General features: G+C 43.5%; 1 pseudogene; it reads left to right on the forward strand.

The window, feature by feature from the left end:
• LOC138248891 (zinc finger protein 585A-like) overlaps positions 1-20,880 on the forward strand; it is a 201,214-nt pseudogene that overhangs the window by 30,469 nt on the left and 149,865 nt on the right.

Below are 20,880 nucleotides of genomic sequence, written 5' to 3' on the forward strand. Positions count from 1 at the left end.
GTAAAACTCCTAAATTCGTTTTTACACTACTGTGAGGCCTGCTCCTTTCATAGGCTAACATTAGGGCTGCCCTCATACACTGTTGAAGTGGCAGCTGCTGATCTGAAAGAAGCAGGTAGGTCATATTTAGTATGGCCAGAATGGTAATACAAAATCCTGCTGACTGGTGAAGTTGGATTTAATATTACTATTCTAGAAATGCCACTTTTAGAAAGTGAGCATTTCTTTGCACTAAAATCTTGTTGTGCCCTTCAATCCACGTCTGGCTAGGTTTAGTTGACAGCTCCTTGTGCATTCACTCAGACACACCCCAAACACAGGGTACTCAGCCTCACTTGCATACATCTGCATTTTGAATGGGTCTTCCTGGGCTGGGAGGGTGGAGGGCCTGCCCTCACACAAAGGACTGCCACGCCCCCTACTGGGACTCTGGCAGACAGGATTGAACTGAAAGGGGGCTTGGTGCATTTCTTAGACACTCTTTGAAGTCACCCCCACTTCAAAGGCACAACTTAGTATAAAACAGGGCCTCTGCCCTACCTCATCAGACACTTGCTGGAGAAGAAACCTGAACCAGAAACTACATCCTGCCAAGAAGAACTGCCTGGCTGCTCAAAGGACTCACCTGTCTGCTTTCTACAAAGGACTGCTGACTTGCTGTTGCCCTGCTGCCTTGCTGAACTCTTGTCTGGCTGTGAAAGTGCTCTCCAAGGGCTTGGATAGAGCTTGCCTCCTGTTCCCTGAAGTCTCAGGACCAAAAAGACTTCTCTCTTTTACTTGGACGCTCCGTGCGGCGAAAATTTCGACGCACAGCTTGTTCCGTGGTGAGAAAAACGCCGCACACCGAGGCTGATAGACGCGACGCTCTTGGGACGATCGAAAATCCGACGCACGGCCTCGCAAGGACACGCCGCCCGACCTCTAGAGGAGAAATCGACGCGACGCCTGCCGTGAGATCGTAATTTCGACGCGCAGCCCCGCAGATCGACATCCAGAGGAGAAATCGGCGCGACGCCTGCCGTGATATCGTAATTTCGACGCGCAGCCCCGCAGATCGACATCCAGAGGAGAAATCGACGCGACGCCTGCCGTGAGATCGTAATTTCGACACGCAGCCCCGCAGACCGACGTGCAGCCGGAGAACAAGCAGGAAAATCCACGCACAGACCCGGGACATCTGGTAATCCCCGCGATCCACAGAAAGAGACTGTCCGAGCGCCGGAAAACGACGCCGACTTCCCCGCGTGGAAAATAACGATGCAAGTCCGTGTGTGCTGGGGAGAAATCGACGCCCACACCCTTTTTCCACGCACCTCTTCTCTTGTGGCCCTCTGAGGAGATTTTTCCACTCCCAACCAGGTACTTGTGCTTGAAAGAGACTTTGTTTATATTCTAAAGACTTAAGACACTGTATATCACTTTTCAGTGATATTTCTACAATTCGTATTGCAACTTTGATCGTTTTGACCTGAAGATACCCAGATAAATATTATATATTTTTCTAAACACTGTGTGGTGTATTTTTGTAGGTGTTATGCTATGGTTGTATGATTTATTGCACAAATGCTTTACACATGGCCTTCTAAGTTAAGCCTGACTGCTCGTGCCAAGCTACCGGAGGGTGAGCACAGGCTGATTTTGGATTGTGTGTGACTTACCCTGACTAGAGTGAGGGTTCTTGCTTGGACAGAGGGCAACCTGACGGCCAACAAAAAACCCCATTTCTAACATTTTTTATTTTATTTATTAAAGCAGATGACGGGGAGCTACATTTCCCTCTAACGAGTACTTTAAAGGCATCCCGTGTAGCGGACAGGTGACTCGAGGGTCGTTCAATTGGAAAAAAATCTCAAATGGTTTTACGTATCTCGTCTTGAAAGAGGTGGTCCCTAGTAAGAGAACAGAGGAAAAACCAGTGAAGGAAGCTGGCTCGCTATATAGTTCACTAAAATGAAGTACATAATGCAGAAAGTCCAGTGGATCCCCAATTGGTTTGAAGAGGCAAAAGTAAGTTGGTCTAATGCTCTATTTGTGGTAGTGTGGGCGAGCAGTTAGGTTTATCATGGAGTTGTGTTCAACATTTGTTGTACTCAGAGGCAATAAATGTGAGACACGCTCAATGAATAAATCTGAGACCAGTTTAGAAAAATAACGTTTGCTTTTATATATGCTTTGAACCAAAGAACTTTGTCATAAGGTACTTTTTAGATGATAAATACTTGCAATTTTTAGAGTTCTCAATGTTAACCTATAGCAGGAAAACAAGAATGCAGCTTTGTAGGTAAGTACACGACTTACAAATCCAGTGTTCGGGGTTTCAGGTCAACACCAGGCAAGGTTCAGATCAGTACCAAGAGTGCACCCACAGCGGCAATGGGCGGCTGGGTGCAGAGGTCAAATTTGGGGTTGGCTGCCCAATGTTAACCAATGGCAACTGTGGGTGAACAAAGATGTGCTGCTTACAGGTGAGTAAACCAGTGTCAGGGGTCGATCTCCCAGGGTTAAGGTAAGCACAAGGGAGGGGCACAAGGCAGCACCAAAATTACACCCTCAGCGGCACGGGGGCAGCTGGGTGTAGAGTGCCAATACAGCATCGGACACCGGATGTTAATCGATGGGCGAGATGAGTTTTAGAGAAAGGCTGCAGCCTTGGGCCAGGAGGCTGAATGAAGAAAACCCACAGCTGCCCAGGTAAGTTCTGATGCTAGTGGACTTGGGAACACCGTTGGTCCAGCTCCCCAGGGGTTTTGGGTGCAGGTGTTTGCTTTGGCCTCGGGAACAGCTTACCGGGTAGGTCGCGGTCAGGGGGAGTCTTCAGTTTGAGGCTGCAGGCTTCGAGGCAGAGACCTGCAGGGGTGAGCCCACGCTGGACATGGGCTCAGGCTTGCTAAGGGAACCAGCACAGGACTGGTGGGCCACTTGAACTTGGGCCATGGGCGTCTGGTGCAGAGGTGAGCCCGGAAAAAGTTTTGCAGTTCCTCAGGGCAGAGTTCTTTTTCTTTTAAAGTTGGTCTCTTCTTGAACAGGTCTGCTGTTCTTGGGAGATCTTGATCTTTGTTGAAGGCAGGCAGTCCTTCCAAAGCTTTGGAGGTTGTTGGGTTGCAGGACTAGACTTTTGCGCAGGATCATTGAGGGCTGCAGACAGGCCCATAGGGCTAGGGCCAAGTCAGTTGCTGTCTGCAGTCTTCTTTGCTGATGCGACTCTTTAGTGTCCAGCTCTTCTTAGGTCATCAGGAATCTGCCTTCTAGGGTTCAGGAGTGCCCCCTAAATACTGAATTTAGGGGTGTTACAGGGTGTGCCAGGTGGTAGCTACTGGGCTACTCACCTTTAGGGTGACTACACCCTCTTTATGACCACTTCTGTTGGGAAGTGGGCATAACCCTAGGAGCCTAAATTCCTTACAAACAAGATGGAGAAATGTAGGTAGTGTCTGCTTCAGCTCGTCCACCGTAGGGGTGGGACTGGCATGAAGTGGGCACACCTCTCAATCTGCCTAATGTTCCTGCCAGTCCTGTCACCAAAAAGTGGGGTCAGGAAGTGGGGGTTAGCCTCCTCTACCATTTGGAGAGGCCTGTGTCACATTACAAAGGCGACAAGGCCTTTAAAGCTCCTGACCTTGGAATGTCCATCCTGCCTGGACGAGGTGCTAGCACCTCCGCCCAAAGCATGTCTTCGTTCTGAGCCCTCAAGAGAGTTGACTCTCATCTCAGGGGGACAGAACTCTGTCTAAGGTGGCTGTACTGGTTTTGACCTGTCAGTGTCCAAGCTAGGAGTTGGTAGGTTTTCAGGGTTTTATTAATAAATCCAACACTGGCATCAGTGTGGGTTTATTATTCTGAGATGTTTGATACCAAACATCCCAGGATTCAGAGGAGCCATCATGTAGCTGGGGAACCCGTAATGACCAGTGTCCATCACTTGCATTAATAATGGCTTCCCTGTACACTTACTATGTCTCTGAATCAACTGAGACATAGCAGGGGCATATCTGTTCATGCTTATAGGCCCTCACATATGTCTGGATGCACCCTGCCTTAGGGGTGACTAACACCTGGCATATGCAGTGCTAAGGGACCTGGCACACACGGTTATCTGAGTGTGTATCTCCCTCACCCTGACTAGAATGGTGGGTTTTGCCTGGCTTAGGTGTATACCCTAGCCAACCAGAAACACAATTTCTAACAGTGGGGTACTGCAAACAGAACCCAGCTCCCTACAACCACCAGTGGAGCTTAGGTTTGAGGGTTGTCCAGTCTAGTGTGAGCTCTACAAGGGTCTGATCTGATAGTGCAATTGTGGGGAAATTGGTCGCCAGAATAGTGTTGCAATGATTGACTTATAAATGTGTAACCGAGTCTTGAATATGTAAGTGGACGTGTGAGGGAAAAAAGTATAGTCTTGCGTGGTAGAGTGTGTTGTCCTCCAAGCATCTAGCAAGCCTATTGATTGGAGGTCCTGCTTTGGGGCTTTAGTGAAGCTTCCCGCTATAGAGCATGTGGATGGGTGCTATCTAGTGCTGGATCCCAAATAAGAATAGTGTCTCCCATTAGTATGATTTCCCCCTCTGCAAACCCCCAAAAGAGTGAGGAATGAGTGAAGAAAGGTAGTTTGTGCTGAATAGGGGGTACAAACTGAGGCTATTGTGCATGTCCTGCCCATTCATTCTCCTTTCACCATAATTATTATTCCCTTCTTATCGTATTTGGTGAATGAAAGAGGAGGGAAACCCTTCGCCCCCAAAACACACCAATACAGTCCCACTCATGGAGTAAAAGGTTGTAAACAACAAAACAATAACATTTAGGAATCCTGGTTCCCCAACAGTTGTGTAGTGTTGGGATAAGTCACATAAGTGCGAGCTCCTAGGTCGTAAACCACATAAGCATTCTTGCTATATAAATCCAATATTAAGGTAATGAGAATTTAAAGAAGATCAAGTCAGACAGGTAGGTCTCTGGGGTTTCAATGTTCATTGTGTAGTCTTTCAGTGAAAGAGTGGCAGGTTGTACACAGACAAGGATTATACTCCCAGATAGGGGCCTGCCGTACATGTATGAACAGGCTTCAGTTTAGTTCAAATCTGTATTCAAATGTTCGTTTTTTCTGAAAATCTTTCTCCTGATAAAGTAAAAAAGAAACATGGGTGACCATATCAACCTGGGGCCCAGCGTATCCCTTGTCGTCTGGGACGTTGTTGTGAAAGCCATTGTCTCCGTTCTGCCCCAATCTTGGGGCTCATGGATGGTCCTTCCGAATTGTCCTCAGAGTGTGTCCAGTTCAGAGATTGTCACCCCAAGCAATGCTGTGGCGTCTGCTATGTTCATGAATGATGTGTTTTGTTTTGGTACTCAAAGGCTCGGCCATAATAATAAGTCCATGTGTACGTGATGTGGCCCTGGCATAGTTTGTCAGCGATAGGTGGGAACTGCAGCTGTCGGGCTAAAGTAGCTGGAGCAATATCATGGAACATGTCATGCCTTAGATGGATATTTCTTCTATTTTTCTCGTAGGTTGCAAAATTGCGTCCTTCACTTTGAAAGAGTGTAGCTTTGCCAGGACATCGCTGGGTCGTTGCCCTTCACCCTATATCAGTGGACACGATCAAGTTTAATCTTAGTGCTGCTCTTTTCCAGAGTTTCTGAGAATAGGCCTACAATGAATACCTCTAGGTCTGGACTGTCCTCTCCCTCCTCCAGATTTCGTAGGCGAATGTTATCTTGCTGTGAGCGATTTTTCCATGTCTTCACATTTCAGTATTGCAGCTTGGCGGTGTTCCTTAAGTTGGTCTGAACAGCCCTCTAGGCGATCCATTCGTTGTTCAAGAGTCTTGCATTTACCTTCATGGTCAAGTGCACGGGTTCCAATAGAGTTTACATCTTGTTGTAGGATAGTGAGTTTAGAGTTGAGGTCGGATCGAAAGATTTCCAAAGAGGTGATGAGGTCTGCTTTGAGTTCTTCTCTGAATTCTCTTTTAAATTCTTGAAGGGTGGAAAGAAGATCTTCCTTAGCTAATGCCATTTTGCTCACTTTGGCTGCAGTATAGCTCAAGTCTCTTGCTTCGGTTGATTAAAAATAACAACACTGTTAGTTTGTGGCTTTTTCGGAGGCATGTAGCGCGCAGTTACGGATTTGAGACTATGGGTAGTGAGCAGGAACTCTCAATGGCAGCCCCCAATAGAGCATGAGGGGTCACGTGGTGGGTCACGGTCCCTGCATTATTTCCTTATCACTCATTAGGCAGAGAGTAGTGATAGTGAATTATTCTGTCCATATGGCTGCTGGTTCACCGCCTTTGTGAGGCTCTATAGAGCTAGAGGCTTCGAGCCTGTTTCACAGTCAATTTCGTCAAGTCTGTGTGGTCTGATTAAATGGAGGAGCTCTTTTACGAGGAGGAAGCTGGCACCTACTGCTTTACTACAATTTGGTAAAGCCTACTATATAGATTTCATCATTTCCTTCATGGAGTTTGGTGGTGGTGAGTAAAAAAACAGAGTGCACGTAACCGGTTGCCACTAGTCTCATTAGGCTCTCAGAGGTACATAGGGACAGAACTGCAAGCGCTAGAGTGACCTAAGGAGTGTTCATGTTGTTTCCAATGCTGCTTCGATGTAGGTTTCTAGGTGGTGTTTCACTGTGCCATGGCAGGGAGGGAGAGTTTCGCCATCGCTGCTGGGGTATTATTACAATGTGGACCAGTCTGTGCCACCATGAGGGTGCCATCCTGCATGGGTGCCATATTAAAGTAGTCAATAAAGAAAGAGTGCTGCAGTTTGGTGTAAAAATTTCCTTGGTAAAGCTTTTCCCTAAAAAAGGAGTTTGCCACTTGCCTTCGTCAATGGGAGTGAGTTTAATGTCAGCCAGAGCACAGTGCAGGTCGTCAGCCACGTTCGTGTTCACGGTCACAGCAGCGGGTTCACTCACGTCGCAGCCATTACTCTGCGGCAATGTAGGTCACCAGCGTTTCTAAAAGGGCTGGCCCGGAGCTGTTACAATCATTATTGTTTTAGCATCCTTCAGAGTTTCCCACTGCTCCGACATCAGCAATAAGCATTAGCGGGCATATTTGCGGTGAGAGACTCCATTACTTTGCTTATGTTGAGAGAATGCAGTAGAGCTCGAGCAGGTTACATCCGCTCTGCCAAGTTGGTTGACCACAGCCCCGGTATGTTTGTTTTTGGCATATCCACGCTGTAAGTAGATCACAAGTATCACTGTTTGAGTTTTAAACTGTGCCTATGGGACCTTCGATCTGTTGCAAAAATATACACTGAAACATTCATCAAGGAGTTGGTTTGATTGTACTCTCTGACCTGAATTCTTTGTTCCTCTTCAGTCTTCCCATTGCACATCCCTGAAAAGCCAGTGTGCCTTTCAGTCACTGTTGCTAAACTTTGGAATTCTCTTCTTTTTATATTTCTGATTGATGCCTGATAACCTTGTTTGCACAAAGCTTCTAAAACCTTGGCAATTTGTTCAATAAAACCTTAACCCCTGGCTGCAGCTTCCTCTCTCTTAGCACCAGTAAATGATAATTGGTATTGCTGTGCTCCTCAAATAACCGAATGAATAAATAAATAAATGTCATAGAAGCATTCTCACTTATCCCAATACATGCTGTGGAAATCACCATTTAATGATAGATGTCTTTATGTCAGTGTCAGTTCATGCTGTAATCATTGTATTACACATCCAGGTTTTTGTATTGATCCATGTTGTCAGCAGAGTCATGTTAACCAATTTTACCTATGTTTCTTCATGTGTGTTTGGTAATTGGATTACAGATATCTCGGTGTCAATTATAATTTTTGTTGTGAACATTGTTAGTGGCTGATTAACAGTGTGCTCTGGACCTCATTACAGGGTTGCAAATATTTTTGTTCATATATGAATAAAATACTGTGGTCACTAGATTATGTTTATATTATTTCTAAGCTAATGGGCTGTGACTATCACTTCCAGTTGCGTTCCTGGCTGTTCTAACTTCATTTCCATATAGCAAAACAAACAAATTGATTGTTTTTTTAATGCTGATATTTGTATTTTGTGGCTTATAAAATGCTAATACTTATTTTTGTTTTCTCCTGTAAGTGAAAGAAATTCAGAATACAAGCAATGGTCAAGGGAATATCGCTCACACCAAGAATTGCAATTCAACTTTTGCGACATTAACCCTCTGAAAACTACTAAACAGTTGTCGGAAACTTTGCGAAGCTCTACAGCTGTTACTGATGTGCGCTGTTTGCACAAACCACTTTTTTTCTGTGCAGAATTGATAGCAGACACCAATGGAATGATGTGTGTCTGATGAATGTGACATATTACATCACAACAAAGGAGTAAGGAATATCTCATGAATATGACAATATATTAACAGTCCAATGAACTCTAATAATATCCCCTCAGTAGAGGCTAGCACAGAGCGTTGCCCTGTAAATAAACTCTGAATATGAGAAGAGTACAGAATATGAGAAATGGCTTTCTTATAATAAATCACATGTGCCATAAAGAAAAGAGATCATAACTGAGCACTAAATGTGCTTTAAAAATGCCAACTAATGCTTTAATATTGACTTTATACTGACGAGAAAGGAAATAAGAGACAGCTAGAATGGAGAAGTGATACCTCCAAGCTATTAACTTAGCTGAGCACCTATACACAGTGGGACTATCAGTAGAAAGGATATACCTAATTTGTGAAGGCAAAGACACTTACTTTGCAGTTCTAATATTAGTGCTAAGAATTTACTTTGTAGAGACGTTATTTTTCATTTATATGTGTAAGTAACATTTAGCTAACAAGAAAGTACTAACCTGGACAGACACAGGAGAAGCTACATGCGTTTACTCAGTATCTCTGCAATTACAAGAATGTAATTATTTAAACATAGTGTATGCATAATGGAGGAGGTACACAAATGCCCTAAATGTGACAGATTTCTATATAAATACACATATGGAAAAAAAATCAAGGACATCACTGCTTATTAAGACACAATAAATCTACAATGTTTACCAAGCCTTTTATTAGAAAAAGCCAGTTGATGGTAGGCAAACAAAACCATACGGAAGAAGAAACATTTCAATGCCTCAAATGTAAAGGTTTTATCAAAAATGGTTTGCTCATTGGACAAAAGTCTGGCTACGCTGAACCAAGACCATATACATGCACTGGGTATGACCAGGTGTGCTTTCCAAAGGGACCGCTGATTATACATCAGCAAACTAATACTGGTAAGATACCATGTGAATGTTCTGAATGTGACAAGACTTTCAATCAAAAGGGTGACCTAGTACTACATCACAGAAATCACACAAGAGACAAACCATATAAATGTTCTGAGTGTGACAAGACTTTCAAGGAAAAGAAAGATTTATCATCACATGAGAGAATTCACACTGGGGAAAAACTATATAGATGTTCTGAATGTAATAAGGCTTTCCGTCAAAAAATACATCTGATAGGACATCAGAGATCACACACTGGCGAGAAAACCTACAAATGTTCTGAGTGTGACAAGACTTTCAAGGAAAAGGATGGTTTATCATCACATGAGAGAATTCACACTGGGGAAAAACCATATAGATGTTCTGAATGTAATAAGGCTTTCCGTCAAAAAACACATCAGATAAGACATCAGAGAACACACGTTGGCGAGAAACCACATAAATGTTCTGAGTGTGACAAGACTTTCAAGGAAAAGAGTGAGTTATCATCACATGAGAGAATTCACACTGGGGAAAAACCATATAGATGTTCTGAATGTAATAGGGCTTTCCGTCACAATTCAGTTCTGATAAGACATCAGAGAACACACGCTGGCGAGAAACCACATAAATGTTCTGAGTGTGACAAATGTTTCATCAGAAAGGGCCACCTAATAATACATCAAAGAAATCACACTGGTGAGACACCATATAAATGTTCTGAGTGTGACAAGTGTTTCACTGGAAAGGGCCAGCTAATAATACATCAAAGAAATCATACCGGCGAGAAACCATATAAATGTTCTGAGTGTGACAAGTGTTTCACTGGAAAGGGCCAGCTAATAATACATCAAAGAAATCATACCGGCGAGAAACCATATAAATGTTCGGAATGTCAAAAAGCTTTTAAGGGAATAAGTGGACTATCCAGTCACCAGAGAACTCACACAGGTGAGAAACCATATAAATGTTCCGAATGTGAGAAGACTATCAGTACAAAGGCACCGCTGATAATACATCAGAGAGTTCACAGTGGTGAGAAACTATATAAATGTTCTGACTGTGAGAAGGCTTTCAGTACAAAGGCACAGCTGATAATACATCAGAGAGTTCACAGTGGTGAGAAACCATATAAATGTTCTGAATGTTCTAAAGCTTTCAGACAAAAAGGTAATCTGTTGCATCACCTGAGAAGCCACACATCTTGAGTACATGTGAGAATCCAGTGACAAATGAGAGAATTTTCCACAGAGAAATCCTGTACGTTTACTTAATGTGACAACGCTTTCAAGGAAAAGGATCATGTGTCACTCCACCTGAGAAGAGATAAAGGAAAGAAATCATAGGATTGTACTAAGGGCGTGATTACGAGTTGCTGCGTTATTTATCTCCCCTTACAAATAATTATACCACGCTGTACGTTATTTATCAAGTGTAATAAATAACACCTTTACAAGTTTATGGGGAATACCATGCGGGCGGATTTTGGTGTTTAACACACCAAAATCTGCATTATATCGTAAATACAGTACGTTTCCCCATGTTAAGTTTCGGTAGGTTTGACCTGCTGAAATTTAACAAAGGTTGAGTTATTCAATGCATCCGATAAATATCGGATGCATTAAATACTTTCAAACTTGTAATTCGGACTAATGCGTAAACAGGGGGTTGCATTACAAGCAACTTGTAATCTGGCCCTTCATGTGAAAAGTCTTTCACTACATAGGGTGACAGTCACCGTAGACTGAAATCATGTAAATATTCTGAATTTCGCAAAATATTTTTTTTATAAAGATGTCACTAATAATACACAAGAGGACTCACATTAGTGTGTAACCGCATGGATGTTGTGAATGTGCCAAGACCTTCAAGTAAAAAAAGTCTTCTCTTATGGCATTAGACAGTCCCTACTAGGGAAATCGGAAAATCCTCTAAATATTTTGCATTTTAACAAGAATTCAATTGAAAAGTTATACCTGATGCTGAGTAGATGGAGGCTTGGGCATTGAGGAACATTGCATGGCTACAGGAAACTATCCTTCATCTACAGAGGTACTTGCAACAGCAGTGACTTAAATGGCGATAAAACTAATTGTTGATTTCATCATTGCATGTGGCCATCCAAGTTACATTTCAAAACTGTTATAAAGACACCGAGTACATGAATCAGGAATACACGCAGAAAAGCTGAATAACCATTTAAGCAACAGAGCAAGCAAAAGGAAACTATACAATTGGGTGGAACTTAACATATAGTGAAAAGTACAGAAACCTCATACTGATTAAAGTAGAGGCATAAACAGTTATATGTGGTTATAAAAAGACAAAATGAAATCCAGAAATCATGGGTTACTCATAACATACCATACAAAGTTCTGCCCATTACCAGTAAAGGATGAGCGTCTTTCATCTAACCTTGTTCACTATTTGGGAGTGATTGTTGACAACAAACTGAGGCCTGCGAAAACATCTACACATGCTGCCTTCTCATGCTAAAACACTGATTGTGCACAGAGTGATCTTGAGTAGGTTTGACTATTGCAGTTATCTCCTCTTAGGTACCCTAGACTTCCTAATACGCGGATTATATGGTGTTCAAGCCGCCGCGGCCAAACTGGCTTTAAACCGGCCCGGATGCCTTGAAGGAACTACATTGGCTACCAGTCAAACAGAGGATATTCTGTAAGTCCTTATGTATTGTTTTTAAAACTCTTCAAGGTGCTGGACCTATTCCATTGCAAAACCGGTTTAAAAAATATTCACCTAGGGGATATCTTAGATCCTCCTCATTCAACCTTAGTTACAAAACCAATTTCAAGAAAAACAGACAATAAGGACGGCATTTTCAGTGAAAGCAGCCCAACTATAGAATCCGCTTCCTGCTGCCCTCAGACTCTCAACAAACCATTTACGCTTCAGGGAAGCCTTGAAAACCTGACTTTTTCCTCAGTAATTTCCTCTGCCCTTTCTTGGACAGTCAGTGCAGCCGGACTTTCCCTCTGGTATTTAGGGTTCCCAGCGCTATTATACTTTTTTGGTGATACGTGTGCTTTATAAATACATATAATAATTTAGTTAACATTCTACTACATGATTTACTAAATGTGTAGAGAAAAACTGAACAATCCGAAAGATGCAGAATCTGCAATACCGGAAAGATACAGCAGATGGTGGCCACTTTACCAGATTCCAGTATCCTCCCATATACTAGATTACAGTACGGCCCAAACACTGGGATCACAAGCTAAAGGAAATTACAATTATTTCTAAACTGCTGTTTTACCACCACATTCTGCAGTCGAGCGAAATCAAATATATAACATAAAATACACCTCTATATTTTAAGAATGCTTGAAATTGAGCTTTTTACTTCAAGGTGCTACATACATATTTGTGAGCATAAATCAATTTTGGAGACATTATTAAATTAACAGAAACTTTTAATTGGATCTGGAAACCAGTCAATTTCTTTGCAGTCTCTTGTTTGCATGGCCACTTCAGGGCCGTAGGCACACAGTGAGCAAAGATAGCTGGGACAAAGAAATCTGAGACAATGGGACAGATCTGTTCCTGGAAATGTTTTTAAAATGAGTGATTCCTTCCATTCACCCTTCCTGAACGTGCTTGTTGCTGTTTATTGCATCACTGCATTTTTACAATAGTTTCTCTCAAGATCTGTCATTTACAAAATTGCAAAAAGACCATCTCTCCCCTAAATATTTGTTTGTGTTGCCTTCAGATGTAGTTAGTGTAATAAAATCGAAGAGCCCATCTCAAGGAGCGTGGGGAGTTGTCAGTAATACTTAAAGCAGCCTCAGATGCATAACAAGATCCTTGTCCTGTATAGTTTGTACTTAGTACATGCCTTCGCCTTGGAAGCGGAGTGTAGGTCCTAGTTTAAAGAGAAGATGCTAAAAAGATACTGAAAACTACAGATTTGTTGCATGGTTATTTACTGGGTAGGAGGATGTGATAATGATATCATGATCAGATGTAACTGAGGCACGTGAAGGAACATTGTGTTCTGCTGCTTTATAAACATGCATTTCAGTTGCCCCTGACAAGAGCATGGACACCAATAGTTTTGCAAAAGAATAAAATGTTATTATACACAAGACATTTGTATTGAGAACACATTGAGAAACTTAAAAGAGAATACACATTCAAACAAGATTCAAGTAGGATTACATTTTGGTGTTCCTGCTTTCTGACCTAGATTTGGCAAATTTTCTGAAGTGGTTATAACAAGGATGAATCTTTCCTCAAACAGTGGCTAATCTGGCTGTGTCATTATTGAACAGAACTGAGGGCCATTTATTTTAAAATCATTTTAGATTAATTTATACTTGGATTTCCTCCAGCTTACCTAGTGACAGAATCAACCATGAAGGGAGGATTTTCTCACAGCTGCCATACACCATTGTTAGCCTCCATTTTTGAGTGAAACTAATCATATACACCCCTCCTTTCTTCTGATGAGCTCATTGATATCTGTGTGTTTCAGCTGCCAGCGATGGTCTAATCTGCTCTTTGCCCTCTAGGCTTCCCCTCACACTAGCCCCTGGAGCTCTAGCACACTCAACACACAGTCCTGAAGATCTCAACAGGCAGATGTCTCATGCTGGGGACACAAACAACTCAACTGCTCTATGTGTAGCTGGGTCCAGCAGAGGATCTCAAGAAGCTTGCAGATGGGTCCATTGCTCCGGAGCACACCTCAAACCACGGGAACGGAATTATCCAGGTCAAGCAGCAGTCTTTGCCATACACGTTCATTCTTAGCCTTATAAAGGGGAAAGTTTTGTTCATTGATAAAGGGTCTGCAAAATGTCCATTGTGACACTGAAAAAACAGAAACGTGCATGGCAAATGCTCCTTTTTATTTCCACCTCCCAAATGACTACGGTAAGATGTTTAAAAACTGATTTGAGTAGGTTGGAAAGCAAAACGCCTTTAATCTGAGTAGATGGACTCATCTCAGACTTATAATGACTTTACAAGTACTTGGGTGAGTAGGAAGGTGAGTTAATTGCATTTTTGCATACAAGGGGTAAGTGAACACTGCTAAAGGGACTGTATGTCTGATGAAAACCTGCTTGACGAGTTCCCATTTAACAATCCCTTTTTAAAGCACCCTGTCCATGAAAAATACAGGTAACATGTAATTTTCTTTTTCCACAAAACTGTATTATTAAAACACCATCATGATGAATACCTTTGTTCCCATAGATCAGTGAGCAGGAATGCATGGAAGAGGCTTACCTGTCAAGCGCACTCTGCTTTTAAGTGTTTGAAGAGGCTCTTCTCACACAAAGCACACAAAGGTCAGCACTTAACAAGGAGGACTGTAGGATTCATGATCCACATGTACAACAAGGTTGTATCAGTAAGTTTATTAAACTGTCTACAAGTATAGGTACAAAGTTCCACATATACAAAAAAAAACCTAAAAGGAGCTAGAGTTTAATACAGATTAGCCCTTCTCTTAATCCACCTGATGGAATACTCACACACTTAGAACACTCAGCAGCGCACAATCCATCTCCCAATTAGCCTATTCAAGCATGCCCGATTCACACAGCAATCCTTTACACCAAGATTCAGCTCAGACGTGAATACATTTGACACACCTACGTAAGTGTAATGTTTCAACAAGCATCACACATGAATTCTTAAATAGGAATTTTCCATGATAAAGCAGGATTTTATATAGCTTTACAGCCCGCCAAAGTGGGCTATACCGGGCATTAAAGGCCACCTCCAGCTTGGCTCGGGCCTTTAACAATAGAGTGCGCCTTTAATTGCCGGTATAGCCCAGATACAGCAAGCTATAAAGCTATTAGAACATTCCGCCCCATCAGGGCAGAATGTTCTAATTAATTTGTAAAACAAAGCCGTCACGGACCCCAGTGGGGTTGATATCCCTGGGGATCCGTGAGACCTTTGTTCACAGCTGTTGCTGTGAGCTGCAAACAATGGAATGTTGGGGCCCCGGGACTCATACCAGCCATTAGAAGCCAGGAGCACTCCATTGTGTCCATTGGAGTGCTTAACATTCTAGTGTTGCTTTTTTCATTACAGTATTCTCCAAAATTAGGGTCCACTGTTTATTTTATATAGTTACATTTTCGACCCTTGGTATTTCATGAAACAAAAATCTAGTAACTGAGCAATTATGAAATCATTTACTCTCTAAGATGTCTTGATGGTGTTCTACAAAGTAAAGGGTGCATATTATCTAAATCATGTTTATAGGATGCGCAAAATCATCGTGTGTCCTTCCATATGTACTGCAGGTTAGGTTAGTAAGCTCTATTTTGGTTTGTTCTCTCAAAGATGATGTGCACAAGAAAGGACACATATAGAGAGTTTTTTTCTGAATGTATAGACTTCTGTACAAAAAAGAGGATCTGAAATTGGATAGATCATACAGGTATTAGTGTGTCTTGTGTTTGAGCACTGCTACAGGTCACATTTTGTGTAGTTCATCAATCTTAGTTTGATTCACCCAAGTGATGTGCATGGCTAAAGGATGCGTACATGAAGAGGATGAACCATGTTGTTGTTTTAAGGCTTTAAACAAATTTTTTTGGCTTTCAGATTTTCTCTGAGGAGATGGCAAGGCTTGGCCAGGAAATGGCTTGTTTGAAAGCTGACTTCTCTGATACCTTAAACAAACTTTACAGCATTGGTGGTTTAATGTTCCTCACAAAAGTTTTTTCTTGGCAGCCATATTGCGCAGCATGTCAAATTCTACATAGTAACATGAAGGGAATTCTGGATTCTGAACAGTATCCGTACATGCACATGCCAATTACATAAGAAGGTGTCCCGTCGTCAGATGCTTTTCTGATGGGGAGAGTGCTACTGTGTACCATAATAGTGGCTTCATATACTATACTGCCTTTTAATGGCATAGAAGAGGTGTGCATTTGCGTCTCTTCGGTTGATGCATTGCCTTGATTTTTTTCTAATGCAGCAATGGCTGTTGATTGGAGGAAGTCACGCATTTTATTCCACACACTGCTCTTAAGTCGATGTAATGCTGATCAGTTGATATCAATCTTGAAACCTGTGTCTAGGCTTTTTGGTTCTGTATTATTGTGGCTCATTGCAACTGGTATAATTCCTTTAGTCGTTCCATTAGGTTTAAAACGCTTTTTCTTCTGTCAATTAATTTACGTAATCCCAAATGTTTGTGCTTGATTTTTCATCTACATCAATTAAACGTATTGTTCTGTATGAGCTTGGTTCTGAGATCTCACCATTTTTTTTTTAGAGGTATGACCAAGGTTGTTTTGCCACATCTCTGGAAAGCATACTGTACTTTATTGAGTGTAAACTGCCTGCCAGGATGATTGAATGTGGGTCCTCAGGTCTTTGATGTTCAGTGTCTGCACTATGGCCATGGCTATCATTGTAGAGATATGTTTGACAATATGCTGCCCATTTTTAAGCTGCTATAGTTGAGCTCATATTATTTTGCTCATTCCCTGTCCATTTGCAACCAGTAACCAGAGTGACCTAGCATTGCTTACAACTGCTTCCTGGATAAAGAGATACCATTGCTGCTTTTCACATTGATTTTTATTAGTTTGAATTAGCTTTTTGTACCCTGTTGTAATGTTATTGATGGTTGTAATATAATTTTGCCTTAAGGTATGATGGAGCTCCAATGTCGTTTTTTTTGGCCTCATCATCATCATCAATCAGTGTTGATTTTCTGTTTTTCCTTATTAAGATTGTTGGCGGAAATTTGACGTGATAGCCATGGCACAACTTTTCCTATAGGTTCCTCCTAGGTTCTAAAAAAATGTGCCAGATCTGAAGAGGTGTTTTACTCCTCACAAACGCCTCCACTGTTGCTTGATCGATTTGAAGATATTGAGACATGAAGAATGACAGATGCTCTATGTGAACCATTCCATAACATATCCTCAATTTGATTCACAAGTTCCAATTCTGCATTGGGATATGGTACACAAGCTATGTGTTTTATGTCAAGCTGAAAAATAAAACTTAGCAGAGTATGATCACTCTGTAGGCTCCATGGTATTACTATTACCGCCAGGTGTTTGAGTTGGTATAGTTGTACAAAAATGATTACAAATTGAGCTATTGTCGAGTTGAAAGTTGGTGTTGATGATGAGTTTGCCGAAATGGTGCTCAGGGTTGATGTTAACTTGTTTTTAAGGAAGAACTCTTCCAGGCTAGCATTTTCTTTGTTTTTCTAGGAAAGTCTTAGGGGATGATTGGGATGGTAATGTCCCTTGCAGGGTGTACAGATGTGTCCCATTCCCTATGTCCCCTAGTGATATTATTCGCGATCTGGTTTTTTATTTTAGCAGTGGTTTCACTCTCATCTAGAGTGCAGAGGACTACACCTACCCCTTGACATGAAAAATGCCCTGGACCTGTCCTGTGACCTGGATGGGTGCTCCCTCTAAGCATCTCATAATTTCACTGGCAGTGGACTACTGTCATTTGTCTAGACTATAGAGCTGGGGTGGCAGTTTTGCTATTCAGTGGTTGTGACCCAACCTCTTTATCTGTGTCACTGGAGTAGAGGCCTACTGGTGCATTTGTGTAAAGTACAGATTTAAGCATTAACATACCAAGTGTATGTTGTGCATGTTTGTAAGTGTGGCCTCTTCGGTACATGTATTTAATTTCCGAGTAAACCCCAGTAATATAGGTGTGTGGGATCCTGGGATCCACTATGAATGCCTTTGGCCTGGCCTTGGGCACACGATGAAAGTGAGTTTGCTTTCCAAGACATTGAACATATATTGCTGACATCCCTGAAGCTGAGGGGAGGATACCTAGATGCTGGAGTAGCAAGCGAGGACACAAGGTTTTTTTTTTTTTTTATTCTTCACTGGGAGGACCTGCTGATTAGTCTTCTTGTAGCACTGTCATTTGGTAGATGGTGGAGATGAAGAATGGGACTGCAGACTCTGTTGTTCTAGGTGAAAAGGGCCCCTTATGTGAGGCCAGCCTTTTTACTTTCCCTGGATCACTTTTCACTGAGACTGACAACATCCGGGCACAGAAAGCTCATTCCTCTTTATACCTCTATTATGAGTGTTCCATGCTGGAGACTACTTTCCAGTGAAGAGCATCGATCTATGCTAAGGCTGTGTCAGGGTTAGAACCACACCAAATGGTTTCTTGAAGTGCAGACAGTGAACCACATACTCTATCTGCTTTGACTGTATAAACGTGGGAGCCACTGACCCACTTGTTGTTCCAGTACCAGGTTCTCTATGATCAAGGAAGGGGGTGGTCTACAGAGATCTCAAAGAACTGTTGTGCAACCAGAGCTCTCATCATGTCACCGCATTAAAAGAATCAGCCAGACGTCACCATCACAGGACACCATCATTTAAATCAATGGAAACTGTACTTTTAATAATAAGCATTCATTATAATGGTAAACGTTATCTCTTCAATGACCATATTTTCAATAAAGCATTTTCATTGACAACCAAATTTGAGTCTGAGTCATTCTTCACATTCTACAGAGCACAAAATGCAATTGCAGGGCCAACTTCAAAGGGTCCCTGCACTTTCAAGCTCAAGCATACAGCTCTGGCTCATAGCACTTTAGATCCAAATTAAACCTCTCCCAGGTTCATGCCTTTAGCTCCTTGGGTGACTTATGGCAAGTTTTTGTAAACATCTCCTGGGGATTGCTGTGTTCCTTGCAGCCCCCAGACACACCAGGCACACATTTGTTATGCCTCTGTGTTTCCGGGGGTACCACAAGAAAACAAAAATATGCACAATATCCCTTCGGCGGGCTTTATTGGGTGGCCCAGACCCAAATCCATAAATATTATACGAGCAGCTTTAGGGGTCATTACAACCTTGGCGGTCTTTCAACAAGACCGCCGTGTGGAAGACCGCCAGTAGTGGCGGTTTGCCGCTCGGCGTATTATGACTCTTGGCTGCTCTCCGTCCTTTTTACGACGGAGAGCCGCCAACAGCCATTCTGGCGGGCGGCGGGGAAGTGGAGGTTGCTCCACCTCCACCGCCACACCAACAGAACACCGCCTACCGAATCACGTCCTGTGGTTCGGCGCTGCGGTGTTCTGTTGGCGGTGTGGTGTCGGCGGAGCAGCCCCCATGGCTCCCGTCCCCTCCCGGAGGATCGACGGACAAGGTAAGTCGATCGTCCGTTAGGGGAGGGGGTGGGGGGTGTTGTGTGGGTGCATGGGGGTGTGCGTCAGTATGTAGAGGGGGGTGTGAGTGCGTGTATGCTTGCAGGTGTGTTGTGTGTGTTGGGAATGAGTGCCTGTATGTATGGATGTGTGCGTGTATGTCTGTATATGGGTGTGCGTGTCTGACTGTGGATGTAGACATGTATGTTGGTGTGTGTGCGTGTATGTGTGTTGGTGGTGCCTGCGTGCGTGTCGTGTGTGTATGAGTGTTGTCATGTTGGGGGTCGGGGTGGGGAGGGGGGCCCTGACACCTTTGGGGGGTGGTGGGGGGTGTAGGGGAGGGAGTCGGGGTGGGGGAGACCCCTATCAGTGCCAGGGAAGGAATTCCCTGGCACTGATAGGGTTTACCGCCATGGATTTCATGGCGGTTCCTACCGCTGGAAATCCACAGCGGTAAGCCGGGTCGAAATACCAGCGGCGGTATTGTGACGGCCGCCGGGCTGGAGACCCAGGTCTCCAGCCCAGCGGTCGTCTCCGCCCCGGCGGGCGGAACAGTGAAGCGGTGGATGAGCATGGTGGTAACCGCCATGGTCATGATACTGAAAAAAAGACCGCCAGCCTGTTGGCGGTCTTACCGCCGCTTTAACACCGTCCGCCAGGGTTGTAATGACCCCCTTTGTTTTTTGTCTATGTGGCCTTGTGTTGCATGTCTGTTTTTCTTTTTGTATTTTTCACTGGGCATCCCGCCCCCACCTGGGACACCCACAACTGTCCTGGGTTCGATGGGCGTTGTGGGGAGAGTCTCAAGGCCCCGCTGCCTTGCCTTTGCACACATCATCTCTCTCCTGGCACCATGCAGGAGCTGGCAAAGCGTCTGTCTGCCCCCACTGGGCTGGACCATTCTCTTCTTGGCTCCGACCCACAGAAGAAGCTTTTCAACATCCCGGCCCACGAAGAGCATGAGGAAAGTAGTGTGAGAATGTTGGACCTGACCTCCTCAGACATGGGCATGGGGGGGCGGCAACTCAGCTGGCCTCTGGATGGCTTCTCCTCGTATGTCCTGAGTGATGGAGTCCCCAAGATGCTGTGCCCGGTCCTGGGGGATGGGGACCTTGAGGCCATATGTCAGCCTGCAGGGGGCCTACACATGCTGCCTTACCCAAGAATTTAATATATAAAGCTGTGTCAACCCCCGGGCCCTGGGCCACCCCAGTGGTAATTTCTTGAATGGCAGCAAAGCTCCATGTACTTCACTCTACTCGGCAACTGGAGGACCGAGCTGTACTCTGCCCTGTAGGACCAATTTACTCGACCAGGATTTTGTTTTGCTCCTGGTGATGAACTGAACTATCAAGAGCATCCTTTTCAGTCGTCCTGGCCTCTAAATGTGCGCTTTTCGTGAGGAGCTAAGGTTTCTGTCTCCCTGCACCAGCCTTCTCTTTTGCTTGGCTCCTTGTGCTCATCACCTGCTGGAGGACGCATCTTGTGCAGCGCTTCCACAGCCAGCAGAAC

The sequence above is a fragment of the Pleurodeles waltl genome, chromosome 8 (genome assembly GCF_031143425.1).
Source record: "Pleurodeles waltl isolate 20211129_DDA chromosome 8, aPleWal1.hap1.20221129, whole genome shotgun sequence".
Lineage (NCBI taxonomy): Eukaryota > Metazoa > Chordata > Amphibia > Caudata > Salamandridae > Pleurodeles > Pleurodeles waltl.